Raw genomic sequence first — 22,342 nt, 5'->3', positions numbered from 1 at the left:
AAACTGATTAGCCAAAGTTAGTGCCAAGTTATCTAGGGACCCAGGCAACTTAAACTGGGAAAGAAGACCTCTAACGGTTCCAATTGGCCATTTGTGTCACCAGGGACCTTGTTGGAAATGCAAATTCTGGACCCTTCCTCTGCGTACTCACGCAGTCACACTTAGAATCTTTGTGAGAGGGACCCAGGAATCTGTGTTTTAACAAGTTCCCCTAGTGATTCTTATCCATGCTGAAGTTTGAGAAGCTCTGGGAAATATACATTTAGTTGCCCATATTTTCTAAAATAATTTAATTTTAAAAAATCAGAAAGAGAGAGAGAGAGAGAGAGAGAGAGAGAGAGAGAGAGAGAACTTAATTTGGCATTTTCTTTTATTTTATTTGACATTCGCTATTTAATCTCCTTGATTAAACTCAGCAACCCTTTTAGTTTACCTGCTTTGGGAGTAAGTTGGTCACATAAAAGATAGTGATTTCATGTGGAATTCTAGGGTTGAGTAAATTATTAACTGGAATAAATTTCTGTCAAATTTAATGTTTTACATGTTGGGAAGCACATGAGGGTGGCCATCTTGTGTGTTGGAGTGATGGTCAATTTGCATATTGCCTCTTTATTAGATAGGATGTCCTGTGGCTAAGTTTTTAAAGGAAATGCTTGAAAATATGACATAACACATTTGAAAAAGAATTGAAATATCTTTTGGAAATGAAAATTAAAATATTTTAAAAAATACAACACAGATTTAATAACAGATTACAAATAGCTAGACTGGAAGATATATAAGAAGAAAGTATCCAACCTGTAACAGTCAGCTAAAAAGATGGGAAAAAGTTGCAAGATATGGAAAATAAACTGAATAGGTCTAACGTACATTAATTGATATTGTAGGAGAGGAGAGAGTGGGTCAGAGACAAAATTTAAAGATGTGGTCACTGAGAATTTTTTAGAAGTGAAGAGAAAACCTGTTATTTCATAAAGCCCAACAAATCCCAATCATGAAAAGGAAAAGAAACCACTTAAATTCATTATAATGAAAGTCCAGAGCACTTAAGATTGAGAAAATCTTAAAAGTACTTAGAGAAAAAGGTGGAATTATTCTAAAAATAGTGACAATGAAAGTGACAAATGACACAAATTGACACAGACATATGAAAATAATAAAATAATGTCTAGTGAATGGAAATACAGCTGCCAGAATCCTGTACTGGGTGAGACAGTGTGGGGTGGTCTCACCATGGGATTTCTCTTTGTGATGAGGGCTCCAGAGGCAGTTCTGAAAGCAGGGGTTGTTACTGTCTCTCCTATTCCCATGCCTCCCACACCCTAGATGTGGGTGCTTGGACTGCCTCCATTGCTACAAAATCAGTGCATCCCATTCCTGTGGTTATAAGTTCTTCTTTTTTCTAATAACTTACTAGTTGCACCCCACCTTTCATTCAGAAAGCCAGGTACAAAAGGAACAAAGGCATTTTTATAAAATTACAGGGGACAATTATGCCTCTGATTTTGGCCAATATGGACCACTGTATAGGAACTGGATGATTTGTGTTGTCTATAGTTCCTGGCAGAATAAAAAAATCCAGGTGTCTCAACTGAATTTAAGTTTGGAAGCCACCTGGAGGGTTTACCAATCAGGACACCATAGAGTTGTCATTAGGGGAATGAAAAAAACATCATGTCCAGGAATTGTTAGGGTGGAATTCTGAATTTTTAAAATAGACCTCTATAACTCCCACCCTCTTCATCCTGGTTACGACTTAGGAAGCGGCTGGGAGGGGGAACTGCCTTAAGAAGGTGTGTGGAACAGGATAAGTGAGAGAGGCAATTACAAATTTTTTAAGATTGATTTGTGAGGATACTTTTAAGGCTCAACAATACCACATGCCCATGGATGGTAGGGAGTATGGAAGATCCATCAAATATTTTCACTGTCATTCTATTTTTGAGTGATTTTTATGATAAAAGGTACACCAGTACAGATTATAAATAGTTTATAAAAGTTGAAAATATGAAACATTAGTTTCAAGGGCCACAAGGTGTGGCCAGAGGTGGCTGAACAGACATGAACAGCAATAATCTAACTAGAAAAAGTGTCAGCAACTCGAGGTACCACTGATAGTCTTAAGACAAGTCAGAGGGAGTGGAGGGGGAAGTGATCAAATGTCCAATTTGGTCAGTCTGCCAAAAGTGGGAGTCACAACTCACCGTGAGAGAAACAGATCAACTTTTGGCAGGAGTTTTATGTCTGACATAGTGGTAGGCTCAGTGTCAGAAACAGAGTCCCTTAATTTGTACTAATTATGATTGTGGACATGTTGCCATGTTGGGTATGATGATAGATTGCAGCAGTGGTGACTGTCTGGGTGGTGCAGGCTGCATCACAATGGCTGAAATTAAAAAGATTGATAATACCAAGTGTTGGTGAACATGGATAGCAAACATATCAATCCTGCCGTGAGTTTGACATGCTGGAAGAACTGTCATACACTGTTGGTAGAAATGTGTAATGATATAACCACTTTGGAAAACTGGGAATTTCTAATGAATTTCAGTATATATGATGCTAGGACTTAGCATTTGCACTCTTAGGTATAGACCCTTGAGAAAGGAATGCATAGTAGCTTTATTGGTAATAAAAACTGTAAAAAAAAAAAAAACAAACCCACAAGTATTCATAAGAGCAGAATAGGAAACAGTGGTGGATGTTCACTCAGTGGAATTCTGAACAACATAATGGAAAACATTTTTCTGGTACTTGAAAGAATGTGCAGGAATCGCCAAAGCAACATGTTGAGTGAAAGAAACTTGACATAGAATAATAATTGCAATCTAATTTAGAAGTCAGAATGGTGACTCTGGGAGATGGAGGAGACACTGCTGGCTAAAACGGGCATGAGGGAATATTCTGGAATAATGGAAATTTCTATATCCTGATCTGAGTGTTAGTCACATGGTTATGCACATATGTAAAAAATGTCACTGATTTACATATTTAAGATTTTTATGTCTTTATTATCTCAATAAACTATTCTTACCAAGAAAAAAAGTATTTAGCTATGTTAATTGCGGATCAATATACAGAAATTAGATTTCTACATATAAGAATGAATGAGAAGGTGAAATTTTAAAAAGCTATCATCTATAACACAAAACTATTAAAGACTAGGAATAAGTTTAATAAAAATGTGCAAGAATTACCAAGAAGAATATTATATTAGAGGCCCAGTGCACAAATTCGTGCACGGGTGGGGTCCGGCCTGCCTGCCCCGATGGGGGCCAGTCAGGGCTGAGCTGGTGTGGGAGAGGGGCCATAGGTGATTGGCCAGCAGGGCTGGCCCGGGAGAGGGGCTGTGGGAGATTGTGGGGGCCAGTTGGCCACTGCAGTGCACGTCATAGTGACTGGTCATTCCGGTTATTCTGTCATTCTGTCCTTTCGGTCACTTGGCTTTTATATATATAGAGATGTCATTGAGACAGATTAATGAGTAATATCTCCTTAAGTTGACTTAGGTTTAGTGTGATCCCAATAAAATACCAATGATTTTTTTTTTAAGGAAATGAATATAATGATTTCTCCCTCCCTCTTCTCTCCCTCCCTTCCTCCCTCCCTCCCCCCCCCCTTTTTTTTTTAGTGTACAGCTTAAATGAAATGCCTATTTCCTCAAAGTGGACTTAGATGATCTAAATGGGTTGTTTTTAACATTACTGCTATAATGCAATTTAAATAACAATACGAAAAAAAGAAAACAAGCAAAAATAATGACCCACAATCAGTACCACGAATTTTTAATGGGAAGATGAACATTTACCATACGTAGATGCTTTAAACATTCATTGTGATGTGTGGAAGAGAAGACACAGCATCTTTTTATCTGTTTGTATTACTGGTTGCCATGGTCATGACCAGTGTTGGGAAGATAAGAAAGCCTGTGAAGTGTAGTGGGGGTTGGGTTTTGATTTCTGGCTCTAGGGGTTGCCTTTTGTCATGTTACATTTTGGTCTAGCTATTTCTGAGCTATTTGAAATTTGCAAATTTGTTTTGTTGTTGTGTTTTGTCTACCCTCTCCCTCCCTTCTGTCTCTACTGGCAACCATAATACTTGGAATGCAGCTGTTGCATACTTTAAACTTTAAAGCCTGTGTAGTACCACTGGCTTTACTTTGTGAGTCTAGGAATTTGGTTTTATAGAAAGTTTATGTTTGATATGCCAGTACTGGATTAGAGAAAGGAATACAGGTTTGGGAATAGAGTAGTCTTTGGGCTACAGGTTGGGCTTTTGCTTTGTTTTTATATCTTAGGCAACTTTGAAAAGCAATGGGCATGTATCTCTCTTGAGCCCAAATCAGTTATTACAGTTTGTATCTAATTTTATTCTGTAATGAAAGGTATATAGGAATGCTGGGGAGATGGTATCTTTCCCTTCCAACTTTCTCTGTGGAGTAATAATACAAATAGCACAGGCAAGCTGCTTTTGCCCTAGAAAGTACATTTGAGGCAGTCCATTCCCCCAAGTCCTGTCAGGGGAGAGAGTAGGCAAAGGAACTAAAAAGCTTTCATTATCTAATTACATTAAGGTAGTATTTACATTACACTATTTGTATGAACACATACAAATGAAGAGGTGTATTTTTTTGGTGGAAGATGGGCAGCAGAGGAGGGTGAGGGAATTGCTATATGGAAACATTAAAAAACAAAAACCTCCCTGGGTTTTAATAATCTTAACCAGATGTGGAATAAGAAGAATAGCATTATCTCAGTGCAGTCTAGATGTAAATTTGGGTTGGGTTGTTGACACTTATGGGGAACATGAAACCTAATTTTACTCAGTCTGGTCTTGAGGCTGAATCTCATTTTTTTATTTTGTGACATACATGGATTTTAATTTTTTGTAGATTAGGTGTATTTTTTAGATATTAGGTATTCTCAAGTTTCCCATAAGTAATGTCTGTGTAACTCATTGCCTAGTCATTATGATAAATGTGATCTGGTCTGTTGGCATTATCAAGAAGGGATCGTTTCTTACTAGTATTTTATTGTAATTAGTCATTAAAAATGTATAATGGTAGAGGCTCACCCATTAGATTTAGGATTGAGTGTAATTCTCCTAGACTTTTTACTAGCTTATGCTTTAAAAATAAACTCTAGGATCCTCTCTTTAAGTGGTTATTGTACATATCAACAAGGACACGTACAGTTGCTAGGTGCCTCTCCAGTCGCTTATATGTGACCACTGGTGCTAATTTCTTCTTTCCTGTGTGAGGTATTGCTACGAGTTTTCCCAGAACTCATTGCATCTTTTATTAGTTCATTCATTTCTAATTACCAAGATAGAAATAAGTTTTCTTTATTTATACTTCTAAATATACATATGCATTACAAAGAAAATATTTTCAAAAGAAATCACTCCCATTTATAAGTCAGTAAAAATTCAATATATCTTCTTATGTGCAGCAGTCTTTTGTGTCATATTTATGTTTTGTATGCTATGCATTAACTTTTCTCTGTTGATTATAAATTAGTTACCTTGTACAAATTCAGTTTGTTCCAGTTGATTGTTGTTATTGTGCTATAGTGTGCTCACCTGTCCAACTTGAACAGTAGGAAGTCTCAGTTGGCTCTTTGACTTTTTATCTCTCCTTGGAAGGTATGCTAAAATACCTTCCAAGGAGTTATGGTACCTTTTATTGGTAAATAGTTTGAGAAAAAGCCTCTAGTAGCCTAGGTTGCAATCAAAAGGTGATTATTAGGCAAAGTGTGCTGCAAATGTTTGATCACTTGTAATAGTGACAGAGGTGTGAACTGTTTATTTTTAAAGATGTGAGTTTATGTTGCTCTTCATATTTTAAAATATGTTGTTACCTGCTTTTTAAAACCTATTACCAAATAAAAATTTTATTCTATATTCACATAAGTTATTTTAAGTAATAACTTGGAATCGTACTACATTGTATCTAATATCATGTTGTTAATAATGCTGTTGGAGTAATCATTTCTTTTTCCCCTACAATTAAGGAATATAACTATATTATTTTGAAATTAATCTGATAGAGTAAAATCTTTAGGATAAAGATGGTGAACTCAAAAAGTTAGAAAAGCTCATTCTTGCTGAGGTTTTTGTAATGAACAAAATAGGATAAGAGAACTGAATATTATTTATGCTTATTTGGAATAGTAATGCATGTCTTGAGCAGGCATTATGCTTGTTAGTTCATATGTGGGAACTAGGGTTTCCCAGCATGTTGTTGCAAGAGCAAAGTACCATTGCTCTTGCCATGTTTAGGTATGTTTAAGATATTCTGTAGGTGAGCTTATTTTGAAGAGGTTCATATTTTATTATTCTGATACATAGATATTTATTTCACTTGAATTTTCCATAGGCAAACTTTTGGGTGAAGAAGTGAATACATAAGTATTCTTTTCCTTTATTTGGCTGTCATAGAGTCAGATCTCTAGAACTGAAAGGAACCCTAGCACTTACCTTAACATTTTTTTATAGAAAAGCAAATTAATGGTCAGAGGTGAAAAGTGCATTTGTAGTTTTTACTGTTTTCCTGATGATTCAAAGTAATTGTTATAAAAACTAGTCATTTTGTTACATTGTAAATATGTACTTTAATGCAGTGATTTCTCAAAAACTTATCTCAGTCCTTTCTATAGTCCTGCCACTAAGCCTTTAATTTGTTGAAACATAATTTAACATATTTTCTATTTAAAACATTATATTTGAAATTTACTGTTTCTTAGAAAACAGGCTGCATGTCTTGATTCTTTACCACTGCTATGTTTTTAAAGAACACTAACCTCTGCTTGATTAAAGATAGCCCTAAGTAGTACTTCCCCAAATACATTATCTAGAGATTATGTAATTAAAATCTTTAATTTATGCTATTTCCTAGAGTACAGCACTGAATTATAACTGGTTTTTTTTTGTTTTTGTTTTTTTTTTACTATTTTCTCCCATTGCTTAAGAGTTCTTGAAGCCAGCATAGCAGAAAACAAAGCATGTTTAAAGAGGACACCTACAGAAGTGTGGAGGGATTCTCGAAACCCTTATGATAGAAAAAGGCAGGACAGAGCTCCTGTTGGACTAAAGAATGTTGGCAACACTTGCTGGTTTAGTGCTGTTATTCAGGTAAGGATATTATGCAGATCTTATTTGCTGGGCATGATAGCAGTGGAGAGTGGGTTGGACTTGGGTTTCTTTTAAGTTGTGTACTTGAAACAGAACTTCAGGCAAGGCTTTAATGTGATTTTCTGTCTAATGAACTAGTGTGGAGATTGCAACGTTCCTCAACCTCCTCTGTTCCTCAGTCCCAGGATGGAGTTTTAATGGGAGAGCATTACCTGTGCCTTCTTTGGGATTATTTTGAATTAATTTATTATTTGAAACTAATTTCTTCTCCCTCCCTGCTGTTAGGAATTATTGTCAGAGTGGAAAGAAAATATTTCTGAATGTATTTCCCTGCAATTTTAGGAAAGATGTAACCAAGATATGAAACCAGAACTAGTTTTTATTTGTGTATGTCCATTAGATCAGATTTACTTGTATATACTAGAAAATGTTTTTCATAGAATCATAGTCTTTTAGACACTATTTTAATGAAATAGGGCATTATATTTATTTGAGGAGGGTATAGATTTTAAAACATTTTTTTCTAACTTGAAAAGTCCTTAGTGAAATGTTTCCTGAGCCCCTTATTCTAAAATGAAAAATGTTTGTATGCATAGATATCCATCCTCTTCTTAATCTTGAATAGTTTGCTTTAATTTTTATATCATATGACTATTGTCAATTCTTTACCATTCTCAGACATTGATAACATTATCTCTCAGATTTCAAAACCTTGAAGAATCTCCATAAATGAAATAATCTATGAATAATAACATTTTCTTAATTTTTATTACCCTTTAAGAAAATTCATTAATATTTTGTGTTTATTTTCCTAATACAGTTGAATTGTAGCTTATTTATTTCATGTTCCTGATGTTTCATGTTAAAGCAAGTAACTAGTTTTAACATTTTCTCTAGGATTTTAATTGTGTTTTCTAGGCAATTAATATGTACTTTTAACTTTTTTTCTACTTCAGTGGTGTATTTTTTTACTCCCCCAAACCCCCATCTTTTGCTTCTGGCACATAATGCGATACAATTTGATTTCCTTTAGTTTTCTGTATTTATGTCTCACTCTTTATAATATACTATGGTGTATGTTAGTTAGTAACTAATATGCTACTTTGTTTTCCAGGCCATTAAAATGTTAAGGAATACCTGGAGTAACAGTAATACCCTTGTTCCTAGCCTTGATTATGCATTATATACTCACATGCCAACAGTATCTACAATTTTATTTGCTATTTTATAGTCTCTTAGAACAGACTATTTGCTTTACTTTACTAGCACTGTTAGTAAGGCTTTTACCTTTCACTGTCTAATTTAAATAATTTGGACATTTTAAAATATGGAGCATAGTTTTAAGGCTGTGCTCTGAGTGTTCATGAATATGCTTTGCTGCCATAATTTAGACAAGTAAATGTTATTTCTGCACTATTATGGCCAATAAATGAGGTGCATTGATTAGAAGCTTCTCTTAAAAAACTGGAAGAAGAAAGAAAAAACTTTCAAATAATCAATATTTATTATTTAGAATAGGCGCTCTTTATTTCTCTACACCATACTGTAAGAAAGCCCCACTGAAATGATAATTAATTTAATATTAATAGATTTGAGGATAACCACTCTTTGTTTTCATAGGATAAACTTCTCTCAGTATCTTAGTTCAAATGTGGAAGAATTGTTCATCTATTTCTACTTTAAGTGGTGTTTGCTGACCTTAGCTTTTCCTTTACATCTCAAATTTTTGGAGTTTCTTTAGTTGGGATGAGGAAAGGAATAAAAATATTATTTGTCCTTTTTAACAAAGTTGAAGTAATTTTACTAATTTTAAATTTTTCTGCTGCTTAACTGGTAACATGGCTTTACCACACTCCTAACATAGGCAAGTATAGGACACTTGGGATTATTATTTATTATTATTATTTTGGAGAAATTGAGACACCTAGAAGTAACAGCTAACCTTGAAAAAGTTGAGTTATAATGAAGTATTAAGGTACTGATTTTGGGCAGTATAGTAAAACATTAAGCTTTAGCTTTTGGGAAATTGTGGATGAAAAGAGAACTTTGTCTAAAGATTATTTCAAGTTTTGTTTTTTACTGTAATTTTAAAGTCTATCCTGTTCTAAGTAGCTTTTCATTTCACCATACTCATATATCATGTAGTTCCTGGTTGACTAAAATGCAAACATCCTGAGGGCAGAGAGCACATCTTCTAGATTATTTTGTACAGTCTGACACCTTGAAGGAGCTCCTTATGTAATCATTGAATGAGTGAATAAAGGAACCAAAAAGGGGCAAATATAAATTATGGTAGAATTGAAGACTTATGAAGCTTCTATCACCCTAATGATGTATGGGATTGAAAAGATGCTGCAGGTTTTCAAAAAAATTCAGTATATAATTTAACATGTTTATTCACATCACTTGTTCATGTCTCTTTACTTTTCCTCAAAGAACCCAAATACATAGTTCAATGAGAAAACCAAGAATTTCATAGCGGTAATCTGCCCTAAACCTCCCTGATAATAGTCCTGTGGCAACTACAACCAGTTCTAGCTTTTTCTCCTATTATCTTCATTTTTATAAATGACATGCCATGCCTTCTAGCACTTTCATTTCACTTGTCTAGAATCACCATTTCTTCCATCCACTAGCATAGTGGTAGCTCAAGCTAAAAAAAAGAAGCTAGTAGTAAGAGTCTGAATTCCCATGGCTTTGTGAATGCTGCAGTGATTCACTAGGACTTGCCTCTCTGTAACCCTTGTTTTCTTGGAGCTGCCACTTGTTTTTCTGCCTATTTTCTGCCTATTTTCGATTTATATACCTATTCTCAATAGTTTCCAGATGCTCCAACATCTCTGTTATCGTCTATCAGTTATATGTTCTATATGCTCAAACATATTAGCTCAATTTTTGTTGAGTGCTTTACCACAGAAGATTTCTCACCTCAAAACCAGACTGGATTCTGAATCAGTGTGTTGTAAGCATGGTCGCTAGCCTTCTGGGACTGGGGGAGAATCAGTTGGGATTGCATGTTTTTACTTACTATTCCTATGTATTTATAGCTCTGAATCTCATGCTATTTTTCTATCCTTATACACAATATGACTGATTTTTCTGAACCTGAGTCAGTTAAGTCAATAATATTCAAAGACTAAATTTCTTATATTCCAAAGAAGGAGATAGTTGTTGTCTGGATGGACATAGGGCAGTGATGGCGAACCTTTTGAGCTTGGTGTGTCAGCATTTTGAAAAACCCTAACTTAACTCTGGTGCCGTGTCACATATAGAAATTTTTTGGTATTTGCAACCATAGTAAAACAAAGACTTATATTTTTGATATTTATTTTATATATTTAAATGCCATTTAACAAAGAAAAATCAACCAAAAAAATGAGTTCACGTGTCACCTCTGACACGTGTGTCATAAGTTCGCCATCACTGACATAGGGATTTAATTGCTCTATATACAGAAGTTATCTTTTAATCATGCCATCAGCTTTCAATTCCTACCTTACCTTGAAATTTATATGATACTAGAGGTCTGGTGCACGAAATTCGTGCATGGGGGGTGTCCCTCAGCTTGGCCTGCATCCTCTTCAATCGAGAACCCCATGAGGGATGTCCGACTGCCATCACTAAACAGGCATTTGGACATGCCTCTCACAATCCGGGACTGCTGGCTCCTAACTGCTCACCTGCCTGATCACCCCTAACTCCTCTGCCTGCCTGCCGGATTGGCCCTAACCACTTCTGCCTGCCTGCTGGATCACCCCTAACTGCTCCCCTGCTGGCTGGATTTCCCCTAACTGCTCCCGTGCTGGCCGGATCGCCCCTAACCGCCTCTGCCTCAGCCCTGTACCCGGGACCCAGGATTCCCTCCTCCAGCCAGCCGCAGGCACCCGGGACCCGGGCCAGCTTCACCTGGATCGGCCGCAGCTGCAGGGGACCATGGGTGGGCGGCTTCCCATGGGCCGCAGCTGCAGGCGCCTGGGACCGCGGGGCAGGTGGCTTCTCCGTCTACCGGCTGCAGGTGCTGGCGCCCAGGACCGCGGGGTGGGTGGCTTCGCCTGGGTCCAGCTTTGTCAGGAAGGATGTCCGAATGGTTGTCCAGAAGACATTCGGTCTAATTAGCATATTACCCTTTTATTAGTATAGATACCATTCTTTTTTTTTTTAAATCCCCCTAGGAAAATGTATCTTGCTTCTCCTCAGTATCTCTGTTATAGACAGGTTATATGTCCTTTTGTTATTTTGTCATCATCAATGGCTGATATTAGCAGCATATTAGACACACTGAAGAGAATTAGTAAACTGGACAGTTGGGCTGAAGGATACTTTGAGACTAAAGCCTTGAAACACAGATGAGAGGAATTTGCACGTGGTGGGTGGGAACATGGTGAATAGCACTAGTACAGTCCATTTGTGGTTCCAGAGGGAGAGGAAAAAGGGATAGGGAAAAAGCAGTATTTGTGAAGAGACAACAATTCCCAAGCAACAGATTTAGGACACAATAGAAACCAAGTCATAGAAACAAAGAACTCTACACCAAGGCACATCATAATAAAACAGAAACATAATGGATTAGAAGTAGCCAGATGGAAAAGATACATCACCTTTCATAAAGGAACAAAAATATGGGTGCTAGAGAAACTAACTGGCCATCTAGAATTCTATAACTAGCAAAAATCTTACCAAAATGAAAAGAAAACCATTTCAGTCAAACAGAAGCTGAAATAACTCATCAGCAGCAGATCCACACCAGAGAAGATGCTTCTGTCTTTTCAGGGAGAAGGGCATAGTTCTCCAGTGGGAGCTCAGAGCCCAGAAGCAGGATTGGGATTCTTTTCATTTATCAGTATTCTCTTTCCTATTTAAATTCTTCATAAGAACAGTCTATATTTTGTCTCCCTTACTTATATCCCATTTCTAGCAGTATTCATTGCTGCTATTTTTGTACTGTTCTACTGAAAAGTGACTTCCCAAATGCCAAATCCAAAAGTTACTGTATTTTTTCATGTATAAGATATTATTTTTTTTTTCTAAAATCGTTAGACTGAAAATCAAGGGGTGTCTTATACACAGAAGTCAGCCGAGGAGGGAGCAACAGGGGTGTGTAGCTGCCCATACCTTGTCAAACAGGCTTCCTCTAATCATGAGCCTTACTGTTACTGACGTCAGCTGCTGCCGTATAATTGGACATGGAGGTGGAGAGTGCACAGGTGCAACAGGAACTGAGCCCATAAAGATGTCAAAAAAAATAAAAAGATAAATACCAGTAAGCGATTGTCTGACTCTGCAAAATTCAAAGTGAATGTAACCAGCTGTGCAAAAGAGCATGGAAATAGAGTTGCAGCCGAAACCGGTTTGGCTCAGTGGATAGAGCGTCGGCCTGCGGACTGAAGGGTCCCAGGTTCGATTCCGGGCAAGGGCATGTACCTGGGTTGCGGGCACATCCCCAATAGGAGATGTGCAGGAGGCGGCTGATCGATGTTTCTCTCTCATCGATGTTTCTAACTCTCTATCTCTCTCCCTTCCTCTCTGTAAAAAATCAATAAAATATATTTAAAAAAAAAAAAAAAGAAAAGAAATAGAGTTGCAGAGAGACAATTTGGACCTCCTCCCACTGAGTGTATGATCAGACAGTGGAGAAAACAGGAAGAACAACTCCTTAAGATGCCAAAAAAGAAGGCCTTAAGAGGAAAACCAGAAAAATGTTTAAAATATTGATTTCTTAATTTTGGGTTGGAAAAGTGGGGGGCGTCTTATACATGGAGAAATATGGTATTTTCCTGCCCTTACCTTACTGGAATGTGGCACCCTTTGAGAATGTTGCTAATCTTGTTCTTGAAATTTGCCTGTGATTCTGTGGTGTACTGGAGAATCTTCTGTGGTACTTTATATCTTTGTTGAGAAGCCCCTGGTAAGGTATTTTTTTCAAGCTCCGCAGTTATTCTGATACTTAGCTGTATTTGAAAGCGCTTGCTTTCTCTGTTTTCTTCTGTGATCTCATACGCTACTTCCCTTACTATTCTTAATTTGTCTTTCTCGTAACTCTTTTTCCTGTAGCTTTTAATTGCTTCTTTTCCCCTCAAGTTTGATCTTGGTCTACTAATACTGTATTCACATTATTTCTGATTTATAATGTCTACTTCTCATTGTTTTAACCTGCCATCACAAGATTGCAATCTCCACAAGGGCAGACAGTTGACACATTTTAGTCTTTGCTGCCTATCTTTCTTTGTATCTGGCATGCAGTGGGTGGATGCTCCATAAACATTTGTTGAATGGATGCATAAGTGAATTATCTCATATGTGCATATTGTTTAGTTAAGAAATATTTCTAGATCACAAGATAAATTGTTTTCCAACAGTTTCTATTAGTAGATTTATGGTTTCACCTTTCATATTTATGTCTTTAACCCAAATGTATATTTATATATCTAAAACTACTACAGTGGGCCACTTTTCTCTACAGCCAACTATAAAAAAAAACCCCTTTGTTTTCTTATTGATTTGTGGTGTCTCCTTTATCTTTTAACAAGTTGGTAACTTGTCTTTACTTAGATTTATTACATTATCATCTCCTGTACAGTGACTTTCAAACTTTATAAACATACTCACAGAAAGGAGTACATTCTACTTTGTAAAACACTTTACACGTATACATGCATGTACAAAATCTACAATGAAACTTTACAAACAGTACTCTGTGGTGAATTTACTGTGTATGAATATGCTCTGAGATTTTACATTGTATTTCATTTCATTTTTTAAACAAATGTTTATTATGATGACTGTGGATTATAAGCTATAGTTTATATAGCTCTCATTATACTCTGTGAAGAATACTGCTATATCTTAGAGTCACATTTATATTGTTACAATTATTTATCTTCCTTCTAGGTTATGTGTCTCCTTGAGCATAGAGATAATATGTAATTTCTTTTTGTGTCTCCATCACCAGGCATCTGACCCATAAATTTACCTGTACTATATTTTTATAGAATTAATACCTCTAGATAACTTATAGTAAACATAATATGTTTAAAAAGTTCTAGACCAGCGGTTCTCAGCCTGTGGGTCGCGACCCCTTTGGGGGTAGAACGACCCTTTCACAGGGGTCGCCTAAGACCATTGGAAAACACATATATAATTACATATTGTTTTTGTGAGTAATCACTATGCTTTAATTGTGTTCAATTTGTAACAATGAAATTGGGGCTCACACAACATGAGGAACTGTATTAAAGGGTTGTGGCATTAGGAAGGTTGAGAACCACTGTTCTAGACTTTGCTTTTGTATACCTTTTATTTTGAGGAAACTACATATTAGGCACAGTGTAACATAAACAAAGAGAGCTTTTAATATATAGTATGTATGTTTGAGTTGTCCATGTATAATTTTAACTTTTCAGTATTATAAATAATTGTTAATGATCAAGAACAGCATGTCCAAATATAAGTAATTTGACTTTTTCTCAGGGGAATAATAGGCCTTCTTGCACCAATTGCAATAATTCTGTGATGAAGTGCACAGTTGTCAAAAATAAACCTCTGAAACACATTCTATTTTTACTGTTCTGTTAATAGAATTTTTCCTTATGTTTCTTAAATTGTTCTTCTTTTTCAGTCATTATTTAATCTTTTGGAATTTAGAAGATTAGTTCTGAATTACAAGCCTCCGTCAAATGCTCAAGATTTACCTCGAAATCAAAAGGTAAAATTAAGCAGAGGTTCTTAATTTTTAATTTGTGTTTATTTTGGGGGCATTTGCCTCTCATCAAATCTTGAACCAGTGTCAAATTTGAATGTCAACTCATTAATTTCATTCTCTACTACAGTAACTTTCAGTTCTTTGTCAGTGTATTGTGAATATGAATTTTTCTTCACCTGTGTGGCAGTATTATTCCAATTTTTTGTGTAAGTTTACTAATTGCTTTTTCTTTTGGACTGTCCAATTTCAGTAAACTTTATAGGCTGCAATGTACAATTCAAGAACTTTCCTTATCTCCTGAAAAATTCTGTTGAAATCAAAAGTTTTTTCTGTAGATCATCCCTTTAAAAGCTTACTTTTGCACTGGCTGTTTTGCAATGCAAATCTATTTTGGTAGGCAGTATAATGTAAAAGCACAGATACGAGGACCAGGTTGCCTGGTTCTACTGTGGAGCTAACGCAAGACAGATCATCTTATCTGATCTGTCTCTGTTCAGTTTACTTATCTGAAAAGTGTAAATAATAATGGCAGTTATTTTATCAAGTACTGTGAGAATTAAATAATATAAAACATGTAAAGGGCTTCTAGTACATAGCAAGTACCAGGTGTCAACTGTTAGCTTTGTATTATTCATAGTAGCTTTTCAAAATATAGGACTGATTTGCATGCAGAAATTCATACTTACTGGGCAAAAATTAATTATGGAGATAATATGCTTGAGTGTAGGTCTTCGGTGATCTTCTCATAAACACATTGTAGCCCTAAAGGGAACTAGTTTTCATTAAAGTGTTGAACTTTGTGTGACCCGTTATTAGTAGTAATGATGAATTATTCAGTTACGTTTTTCTTTTAGTGTATAATTTTGAAAACTGCTTTTCCTACAAACATATGAAACGTTTATAATGCAAGCTAATGGGAATATAGCTTGATTTATAACCAGTTTTTCAGTCTATAATCTTTAGATTATAAAGTGTCAGGCTGATAAACAAGCCATTTTCAAAAGGGAACTAAGGTCATCTGATAACTCCTCATACCTCCAGAGAAGCTAAACAAACCCCTTGAGTCGTCACAATGTTCACATGAAAGTTTGGGATTACTGCTGCCCTTTATCACAATTTGCTAATTTGAACAGTCCTCTCTTCCAATGTGTCCATTGGAGTGTATTTATAATTTACTTAACATTATTTAAAATTATTACTTCCAGTTACATTTTCATATGTATCTTGACATTTCCTTTTATGTTCCTAGATTTTAGTGCTTTACAGAGTTTTAACTTTTATTCTTCATAGTGTTGACTCAAATAAGTTACTTTTCTAATCTTGCATAATAGACAATTGTGATATCCATGCTTACATACCAGAGCTAGTTTGGGGGTTGTGAGAATGTTCAACTAAATGCTAGAGAAATACATGAACCAAGTCTTCAGCATCTTTCTAGAAAGATTTATTTCTTGCAGGGGAAGGGTCAGCATATCCAGGTGTTCCTTTAGCTTAAGATATAAAAAGAACTTCTACTTCCATTCAGAAAAGACACTTATTTAGAAGAATACCGCAGAATTTTGTAAAAGATTGTTCCACAAATGAGGTATTCTTTAATTTGGCATGGTGACAGCAATACATTCTATATCGACATCTATAAAGCAAATATGTGGGATTTATAGGTAGTTAACTAACCTCTGATTGGTGCTACATTCAGTTAGGTTATAAAAGACGCAGGTTTTTAAAAGGGTGTCAGTGTAACTTTTATCACTTATTATTTAATAATGCATTTATGTGTAGCTCATGCTTGCTGCTACTGAGTTTGAAAACTGTGTTAAGATATAGCATACCCTGTGATCACTTAAATCAAAGCACAGAGATGCTATTTGCTTAAACTGCTGAGCAGGGTATATTTATCAGCACTTAGAGGTTGCCAAAAATCATACATATTGAAGTGAGAAAAAGAAATGGAGTCTTTGAAATCAGTTTGTATTTTTGGTAGACTTGGTTATTGTTTCTAGCAGTTGAAACTAATTTTATACATTCTTATTTATTTGTACTGTTCAGATTTTAATGTGTAGTAGAACTGTGAAGTACCAGAAATTTAAAGATAGATTCTCACTGTAAACATCTCATCCCTACCCACCTTCACACGAACTGTCATTGGCCTAAGAAGTTACAAACTGAGGGCAAAGCATATGTTAACAATTGCAACACAAAGATGCATAAGCTCATAACACTTAGAAATCTTTATATAAATAGCTAAAGTTTTATTAATCATAAGGTTACTAGAGGCCCAGTGCACAAAATTCATGCACTGGTAGGGTCCCTAGCAGCTGCTGGCTGCGAGCTAGGTACTCCCTCCCTTCCCCCCCTGGCTTCGCCCCCTAGTCGAACTCCCAGATGAACTCCCTGTTGAGGGGACAATTTGCATACTATGCTTTTATATAGGACTAGAGGCCCGGTGCACAAAAATTTGTGCACTCGGGGGGGGAGGGGCGGTACCCCAGCCCCGCCTGTGCCCTCTCTCGCAGTCTGGGACCCCTCGGGAGATAACGACCTGCTGGCTTAGGTCTGCTCCCGGGTGGCAGAGGGCACGCCCAATCCCTAGGTGCAGCCCCTGGTCAGGCTCAGAGCAGGGCCGATTGGGGAGTTGGGCGCCGCCCCCTGTCATGCACAGAAGCAGGGCCGATCAGGGTTTTGGGCGGCTGCCCCCTGTCACTCACAGAGCAGGGGCGATCAGGGGGTTTGGGCGCTGCCCTCTGTCACTCACAGAGCAGGGCCCATCAGGGGGGTTGGGGCTCCGTACCCTGTCACACACAGAGCAGAGTCGATCAGGGGGTTGGGGAGCTCCCCCCTGTCACGAACAGAGCAGGGCCCATCAGGGGGTTGAGGAGCTCCCCCCTGTCACTCACAGAGTAGGGCCGATAGGGGAGTTGTGGCACCGCCCCCTGTCACACACAGAGCAGGGCGGATCAGGGGGTGGGGCACTGCACCCTGTCACACTCAGGGCAGGGCCAATGGGGAGGTTATGGCTCTACCCTGTCACACACAGAGCAAGGCACATGGAGGGGGGTTGGGGCGCCGCCCTCTATCATCAACAGAGTAGGGCCGATCATGGGGTTGGGGCACCACCACTGTCACACTCAGGGCAGGGCCTATGGAGAGGTTATGGCTCTACCCTGTCACACACAGAGCAGGGCCCTTGGTGGGGGGGGGGGTTGGGGTGCCGTACCCTGTCACACACAGAGCAGGGCCAATCAGGGGGTTGGGCGCCGCACCCTGTCAAACACAGAGCCGCAGGGCGATCAGGAGATTGGGGAGCTCCCCCCTATCAGGCACAGAGCAGGGCTGATCAGGGGGTTGGGGCGCCTTCCCCTGTCATGAACAGAGCAGGGCAGATAGGGAGGTTGTGGCCCCGCCCCCTGTCACACACAGAGCCACAGGGCGATCAGGGGGTTGGGGAGCTCCCCCCTGTCACACACAGAGCCGCAGGGCGATCAGGGGGTTGGGGAGCTCCCCCATATCAGGCATAGAGCAGGGCTGATCAGGGGGTTGGGGCGCCTTTCCCTGTCACGAACAGAGCAGGGCGGATAGGGAGGTTGTGACCCCGCCCCCTGTCACTCACAGAGCCGCAGGGCGATCAGGGGGTTTGGGCGCTGCCCCCTGTCACGCTGATCCGCATGCCGGGAGCCTTGCTGCTCCGCTGATCCGGTGCCGGGAGGCATATTACCCTTTTACTATATAGGATAGAGGCCTGGTGCACGGGTGGGGGCCGGCTGGTTTGCCCTGAAGGGTGTCCTGGATCAGAGTGGGGGTCCCCACTGGGGTGCCTGGCCAGTCTGGCTGAGGGGCTGAGGGCCGTTTTCCGGCTGGCGGGTGACTGAAGCTCCCAGCCGCTCCTTTTTTCTTTTTCTTTTTTTCTATTCTGGGCCAGCTTTAGCTCCGAGGCCTCGCTGCTGAAAGCAGGTTTCTGGCCTTTACCTTCTGTATTTGATACAATGTTGCGGTCTGGCTGGCTGTAGCCTGGCTGACTGAAAACCGGGTTCTAGGGTTTTGTTTAGCTTCTATATTTGCAACATAGTTGCTTAGAGTTGCAGCTGAGAGTCCGGCAACTGAGGCGGGGAACGTTGGTGTCCGCCATCACTGGAGCAAGCAAGCCTCCCTGCTCGCTTCAGTGCATGGCTGCCGGCCGCCATCTTGGCTGACAGTTAATTTGCATAAGGATATGCTGATTAGCCAATGGGAAGGGTAGCGGTCGTACGCTAATTACCATGTTTCTCTTTTATTAGTGTAGATATTACTTAAAGTCTTGATTTAAGAAAATAAAAGAGCCATTCTGGAATTTCTGTCTTTAACCATGATGAGGTAATAGAGACTGGATTTACAAGTCTTTGTATATTTTAGAGGATTCAAAGCATAAAAAGTATGTGTTTTAACTATAATGAAATTAAGTTAGAAGTTAACAAAAAGATATCCAGAAAATCTCCCTGATAGTTGGAAATTAAATAATATGCCTTTAACCCAAAGGACAAAGGGATAGTTCAGAATACTTTGAACCAGATAAAAATAAAACCTTACATATTAAAATTAGAGGGATGCAGCTAAAAACAAAAGTAATGGTAAGTAGAAAATATATGAATTAAACATCTTATTGGTAAATAAGAGTGGTTTCAAATTAATGACAACAATTTACACATCAAGAACTTGGTGGGGAAAGGCAATTAATTTGAAAGCAGAAGACAAGGAATAATGAAGATAAGAGAATAAATCAATGAAACAGAAATCAGGAAAATAATAGAGAAAATTAATGGAATTAAAAGCTGCTTTTTAAGAAGATTGGTAAAATTGATGAACTACGTAGACTGAGTAAGAGAAAAGAAGGAAGAAACAAATTATCAATATAAAGAATAAAGGGCATATCAGTACATATTCTATGGATAATTAAAGAGAATAGTGGTATATTATAAACAGATAAATATCTTAAAACACACAAGCTATTGAAGCTCACTGATAAAAAGATAGATAATCTGAGTATCCCTATATTACATTAAAAAATGAATTTTTAAAAATAATAGTTGAACAGCCACCAAAAATTTAACAACAAAATCGTTCACTGGTGAGTTATACTAATTATTTAAGAAAGAAATAATGCCAGTTCTCTAAATACTTTTCCATAAAATTGAAGAAGAGATAAAACTTCCCAACTCACTTATGAGCGTAGGATTTTCCTGAAACCAAAAGTACAAAAAGTTATTCAAACAAAAGAAAACTACAGACGAGTATTTCTCATGAATGTAGAAATAAAAGTTGTAGCAGATTTTGGCAAATTGAATTCTGTGGTATGTATAAAGGATAGTACCTTATTGACAGGTGGGGTTTACCCAGGACTACAAGATTGGTTATATGTTCAAAAATCAGTATAATTCACCACATTAACAGAGACTATGGAAGAAAACCATATGATTGTCTTAGTAGATGAAAAAAAAGGGTTTGGCAGAAAGCTAACATTTATTTATTGCAAAATCTCTCAAAACTAGGGATAAAAAGAAACTTTCTTATCCTGATAAAGCTCATTTATGAAAAATATTAAACTAATATAATACTTAATGGCAGAAGACCAAATGCTTTTCCCCAAAGATGAGAGCAAAGCAAGGATGTCAACCCTCACTACTTCTATTAAACATTAGACTGGAGTTTTTAAGTAGTGCTGTAAAGCAAGAAAGGGAAATAAGCATGTAGATTGGAAAATAAAGCTGTTTTTTTGCATGTTTATGACTTGTCTCTGTAGAGAATCTCAAGTATTCTCCAAAAATAATGCTTAGGAACAAGAAATGATGAGCAAGGTTACATGATACAAAGCAAACATACGAAAATCAATTATATTTCTAAATACTTGCCATACACAATTGGGAATTTAAATTTTGAAATACTTATATACAATAGCAGAAAATATGTACTTTTAGGGGTAAAATGAACAAAAGATATATATGAAAAACTATAGAATATTACTGAGAGAAATTAGAGAAATAAAAAGATACATATCATGTTCATGGATCAGGGGGTTCAATATTATTAAGGTGTCACTTGTTCTTGATTTAATCTGTTTATTCACTGCAATCCCCATCATAATCCCAAGAGGGTTTTTTTATAGGATTGACAAACTGATTCTAAAATTTATATGGAAAATCAAAATATGTAGAATGGCTATAACAATTTTAAAAAGAAAGATAGTGTTGGAGGAGTAATTATCAGGCTACAATGATCAAGAAACTCTGCTATTGGCAAAAACACTGGTCATATAGACCAGTGAAGCATAATAGAGTCAAGAAATAGACCTACATATCTCAGGTGAATTGATTTTAGTCAGTGTTGCCAAAACAATTCAGTGGGCAAAGAAAAATCTTAAACTTACAGTGTCATAGGCAGAAGAATAATCCTCAGTTCTTACAGAATACTATATTATACAGGTATCTTGCTTTAGAAATCCATAGAGGAATTTTTGCTTTTATGAAAAAAAGTTGTTCCAGCAATAATGTAGGTCTTTCGTAAAACTGAACTGGCATAAGTTGAACTTTCAGAAAGCAGAGGATACTGTTCACTACACATTTTGGCTTAGGAAAAGCTTCATAGGAACACTCTAGATAGTGTGGGGAACATGTGTATGAAAAAAATATAATGGATTATAGAACTAAAAGCAAGAACTATATATAAAAATTATTGAAGAAAACATAAGAAAAATTTAGTGTCTTGAGTTTAAAAGATGTCTTAAGTAAGATAACAAAAAGGCACAAATCATAAAAGAAAAAATTGATAAATTAGACTATTAAAATTAAAAACTTGTAATCTTTGAAAATTATATAAAAAAGAAAAGGCAAGCTACAGACTAGAAGAAAATATTAGCAAAACATGTATCACAAAAAGGAATTGTATCTAGAATGTCTTCAGAACTTGTACAAGTTAATAATAAAAGTAACCTATTATTATACTGGGAAAAATACTTGAATATATACTTCACCAAATAATATATGTAGATATATGCACATGAAAAAATGCTCAACATTTGGAAAATGCAAAATGAAACTAAAGGTGCTGTATACCCACAAGAAGAACTAAAGTTAAAAATATAACACATATGTAAGTGTTGTAGAATGTGGACCTAGAACTGTCATTATACTGCCAGTGGGAATATAAAATAGTGCGATGCCTTTGGAAAACAGTTTGGTTTTTTCTTAAAAACACCTACACAATCTAGCTCTTCCCTCTGGGTTTTTACTCAAAAGAAATGAAAGCATATGTTCACACAAAGATATGTGTAGTAATATCCACAGAAGCTAGAACAGGTTAATGGATAAATAAATGTGATATATCTACACAATGGAAGACCACTGAGCAATAAAATGGAATGAATTATTATTAATATGCACAGTCATGAATGAAGCTCAAAATAATTATGCCTATTATAAGAAACCAGACTAAAACAAGTACATAGTGTATGATTTGATTTATATAAATTTCTAGAAAAGGGACCAT

At 37.1% G+C, this 22,342-nt stretch overlaps 1 protein-coding gene across 11 annotated transcripts in view; it reads left to right on the top strand.

Moving 5' to 3' along the window:
- Nucleotides 1-22,342, top strand: part of USP25 (ubiquitin specific peptidase 25) — a 149,327-nt gene that overhangs the window by 33,120 nt on the left and 93,865 nt on the right. For all 11 annotated transcript variants that reach the window (XM_023760181.1, XM_023760186.1, XM_023760191.1 and 8 more), the window contains 2 exons: nucleotides 6,969-7,131; nucleotides 14,747-14,833. The gene's annotated coding sequence lies outside the window, so the exon portion shown is untranslated. The remainder of the gene's footprint in view (nucleotides 1-6,968; nucleotides 7,132-14,746; nucleotides 14,834-22,342) is intronic.

This window comes from Myotis lucifugus, unplaced genomic scaffold (genome assembly GCF_000147115.1).
Source record: "Myotis lucifugus unplaced genomic scaffold, Myoluc2.0 scaffold_175, whole genome shotgun sequence".
Classification (NCBI taxonomy): domain Eukaryota; kingdom Metazoa; phylum Chordata; class Mammalia; order Chiroptera; family Vespertilionidae; genus Myotis; species Myotis lucifugus.
This window is presented reverse-complemented; position numbering and strand designations above follow the sequence as displayed.